Consider the following 5,059-nt stretch of genomic DNA (forward strand, 5'->3'; position numbering starts at 1 on the left):
AATGTTAAGCATATTTCTGTAACACAGATTTCCAGTGTTCTAGTTGCGACACTCAAGGTGGGGGTTGGTCACTAGACTTGTTATTGATTATGCTCATATCGGTTGATAGTGATTGACGCCAGACTGGAGGTACAAGGACACACTGATTATTCACGGTTGTATTGATGACCTTCTGTGGACACCGATTCTGTAGCAGCTGACAAAGCCGCTGCCTTGGTTTTGAACTGCGAGCCTCTCGGTCTTTTGTTTCCAGAACATTTGGTGCCATCTGATAAGAAGAAAAAAAAGGGCAGTCTCCAAGAGGCCAGTTAGACATTCTCTGTGCTGGAGGCGTCTCCGTTACAACTTGTAATAAACCCGATTGACTTGTGATTAACTTGACCTACGACTGCTCCTTTTTGTCCAGCTAGATATTCATTATACCAAACTTCACGCAGTACCTGAAACGTACTGCTACACAAACAACTCTACAGAACACTGTAACCAGCTTGTGTACCGTAATAAAACCTACGTAACAGTCTTATCAAGAACCAGACCACTGGCAACATGTCCCTATCCCAATAGTGTAGGCCATCAGTCACACATCTCCAGTAATGAAAATAATCTGTAGCTGCATTCTACTTCCAGGGTTAGGAGAACTAGGCGATCTGATATGTTCGTTTATACACTGAATCCAAAACAACTCCATGCAAATGAAATCCAAAAGGTTTCCCCTCAGCTTGAGAACCTTGGGTTGACCTAACCACGGGACAGCCTAGCCTCCATTCCTCATTTGTTCTGCTATGACTGTTCTCTAATCTGCTCTGATATAAACTAAAGCCATAATGCAGGTCAATTGGATTTATGTTGTTGCGTGTGTTTTGGCTGGCCGGACTGCTCTTCTGTAAATACGCTGATGTTCTATGGTAGGGCTCCCACTGGCACATAGGTCTCGTAGACTGCCCATCATGTTATTACATCGTCACCTGACCTTAAGAGTTCCATCAATGCATACTAACCAGTGTTGTTACAGGGATTCCCATCACTTCGCATAGTTTTACCAATGCTTTGATATACTCTGAACAAAAATATATTTTTTAAAACGCAACATGCAACAATTTCAACGATTTTACTGAGTTACCGTTCATAAAAGGAAATCAGTTAATTGAAATAAATTAAGCCCTAAACCACAGGATTTCACAACTGGAAATACAGATACTTTTTTTTTAAAGTAGGGGTGTGGATCAGAAAACAAGTCAGTATCTGGTGTGAACACGATTTTGCCTCAAGCACGACATCTTCACAGAGTTGATTAGGCTGTTGATCGTGGCCTGTGGAATGTTGTCCCAACCCTCAATGGCTGTGTGACGTTGCTGGATATTAGCAGGAACTGCAACACACTGTCGTACACGTCGATCCAGAGCATCTCGAACATGCTCAACGAGTGACGTGTTAGGGGAGTATGCAGACATTTTCAGCTTCAAGGAATTGTGTAGAAATCATTAGCATTATCATTCTGAAACATGACGGCAGATGAATGGCACGACAACGGGCCTCGTCACGGTATCTCTGTGCATTGAAATTGCGTTTGTTGTCCTTAGCTTATGCCTACCCATACCATAACCCCACCATGGGGCACGCTGTTCACAACGTTGACATCAGCAAATCAGCTCTCCCACACAATGCCATACACTGTCTGCCATCTGCCTGGTACAGTAGAAACCAGGATTCATCTGTGAAGAGTACACATCTCCAGCGTGCCAGTGGCCATTGAAGGTGAGCATTTTGTTACTCTAGTCGGTTATGATGCCGAACTGCAGTCAGGTCAAGACCCGGATGAGGACAACAGGCACGCAGATGAGCTTCCCTGAGACTGTTTCTGACAGTTTGTACATAAATTATTTGGTTGTACAAACCCACAGTTTCATCTGTCAGAGTGGCTGGTCTCAGATGATCCTACAGGTGAAGACGCCGGATATGGGAGGTCCTGGGCTGGTGTGGTTACATGTGGTCTGCGGCTGAGAGACTGATTGGACGCACTGCAAAATTCTCCAAAACGACATTAGAGGCGGCTTATGGTAGAGAAATTAACATTAAATTATCTGGCAACAGCTCTGGTGGACATTCCTGCAGTCAGCATTCCAATTGCACTCTCCCCCAAAACTTGGAGACATCTGTGGCATTGTGTTGTGTGACACAACTGCACATTTTAGACTGGCCTTTTATTGTCCCCAGCACAAGGTGCACCTGTGTAATGATCATGCGGTCTAAAAATCAGCTTGTTTATATGCCACACCAGTCAGGTGGATGGATTATCTTGGCAAAGGAGAAATGCTCACTAAGAGGGATGTAAACAAATTTGTTCACAACATTTTAGAGAAATAAGCCTTTTGTGCATATGGGAAATTATTTCAGCTCATTAAACATGGGACCAACATTAAAAATGTTGTGCTTACATTTTTGTTCAGTATACATAGGCCTAGTGTGAGAGAGCTGGAAAGAAATTAGAGGGTATTTTACAGATATTGATAATTACACTAAAGTAGAGAAATGTGAAGTTTGAAATTAAATAATGCAGCTAATAGGATAAGTCACTTGAAAAAGAAATATTAAAATTATTTTTGTTTAATGAAATACTTTACAATATTGTCGTGTGGAAAGTAACGCGTTACTATTATACTACTTTGCATTACTTCCATAAAAAAACGAAATCTCACCATTTGTTTGACAGTCATAGGGAGCAAGGCGAGTGCTCTACCAAAGATAAGCTGCTGCTCCTACCTACAGTGCATTTGGAAAGTATTCAGACCCATTCACTTTTTCCACATTGTTACGTTACAGCCTTATTCTAAAATGGATTAAATGTTTTTCCTCAATACCCCATAATGACAAAGCAAAAATATGTTTAGAATTTCTATAAAATGTATTAAGAAAATCCAGAAATGCCTTACATACAGTGGGGCAAAAAAGTATTTAGTCAGCCACCAATTGTGCAAGTTCTCCCACTTAAAAAGATGAGAGGCCTGTCATTTTCATCATAGGTACACTTCAACTATGAGTCAAAATGAGAAAAAAAAAATCCAGAAAATCACATTGTAGGATTTTTAATGAATTTATTTGCTAATTATGGTGGAAAATAAGTATTTGGTCAATAAAAGTTTCTCAATACTTTGTTATATACCCTTTGTTGGCAATGACAGGAGGTCAAACGTTTTCTGTAAGGTTTTCACACACTGTTGCTGGTATTTTGGCCCTTTCCTCCATGCAGATCTCCTCTAGAGCAGTGATGTTTTGGGGCTGTTGCTGGGCAACACAGACTTTCAACTCCCTCCAAAGATTTTCTATGGTGTTGAGATCTGGAGACTGGCTAGGCCACTCCAGGACCTTGAAATACTTCTTACGAAGACACTCCTTCGTTGCCCGGGCGGTGTGTTTGGGATCATTGCCATGCTGAAAGACCCAGTCACGTTTCATCTTCAATGCCCTTGCTGATGGGAGGTTTTCACTCAAAATCTCACGATACATGGCCTCATTCATTCTTTCCTTTACATGGATCAGTCATCCTGGTCCCTTTGCAGAAAAACAGCCCCAAAGCATGTTTCCACCCCCATGCTTCACAGTAGGTATGGTGTTCTTTGGCTGCAACTCATTAATCTTTGTCCTCCAAATGCAACGAGTTGAGTTTTTACCAAAAAGTTCTATTTTGGTTTCATCTGACCATATGACATTCTCCCAATCTTCTTCTGGATCGTCCAAATGCGCTCTAGCAAACTTCAGACGGGCCTGTACATGTACTGGCTTAAGCAGGGGGACACGTCTGGCACTGCAGGATTTGAGTCCCTGGCAGCGTAGTGTGTTACTGATGGTAGGCTTTGTTACTTTAGTCCCAGCTCTCTGCAGGTCATTCACTAGGTCCCCCCGTGTGGTTCTGGGATTTTTGCTCACCGTTCTTGTGATCATTTTGACCCCACGGGGTGAGATCTTGCGTGGAGCCCCAGATCGAGGGAGATTATCAGTGGTCTTGTATGTCTTCCATTTCCTAATAATTGCTCCCACAGTTGATTTCTTCAAACCAAGCTGCTTACCTATTGCAGATTCAGTCTTCCCAGCCTGGTGCAGGTCTACAATTTTGTTTCTGGTGTCCTTTGACAGCTCTTTAGTCTTGGCCATAGTGGAGTTGAGTGTGACTGTTTGAAGTTGTGGACAGGTGTCTTTTATACTGATAACAAGTTCAAACAGGTGCCATTAATACAGGTAACGAGTGGAGGACAGAGGAGCCTCTTAAAGAAGAAGTTACAGGTCTGTGAGAGCCAGAAATCTTGCTTGTTTGTTTGTAGGTGACCAAATACTTATTTTCCACCATAATTTGCAAATAAATTCATTAAAAATTCTACAATGTGATTTTCTTGATTTTTTTTCTTCTCATTTTGTCTGTCATAGTTGAAGTGTACCTATGATGAAAATTACAGGCCTCTCATCTTTTTAAGTGGGAGAACTTGCACAATTGTGGCTGACTAAATACTTTTTTGTCCCACTAACTATTCAGACCCTTTATTAGGAGACCCGAAATTGAGCTCAGGTGCATCCGGTTTCCGTTGATAATCCTTGAGATATTTACAACTTGGTTAAATCGAGTCCACCTTTGGTAAATTCAATTGATTGGACATGATTTGGAAAGACACACACACACACACACGTCTATATAAGGTTGAAGGAATTGTCCGTAGAGCTCTCCTTTGAACAGCCACAGCTGCGTACCCCCTCTAGCAACAAAGTCAGCGCACTCTCAAATGTTTTTTTGCCATCATTGTAAGCCTGCCACACCCACTATATATATATATATGTTTAATAAATGTAAGAATGAGTGAGTTTGTAACAACCCGGCACGTGGGAAGTGAGGAAGAGCTCTTATAGGACCAGGGAACAAATAATAATAAATCATTTAGCTCTTTATTTAGCCGTCTTACATATAAAACCTTATTTGTTCATCAAATTGTGAATAACTCGCCACAGGTTAATGAGAAGGGTGTGCTTGAAAGGATGCACATACCTCTGCAATGTTATGTTGTATTGGAGAGAG

The sequence above is a fragment of the Oncorhynchus tshawytscha genome, linkage group LG34, assembly GCF_018296145.1.
Source record: "Oncorhynchus tshawytscha isolate Ot180627B linkage group LG34, Otsh_v2.0, whole genome shotgun sequence".
In the NCBI taxonomy this organism is placed as follows: Eukaryota; Metazoa; Chordata; class Actinopteri; order Salmoniformes; family Salmonidae; genus Oncorhynchus; species Oncorhynchus tshawytscha.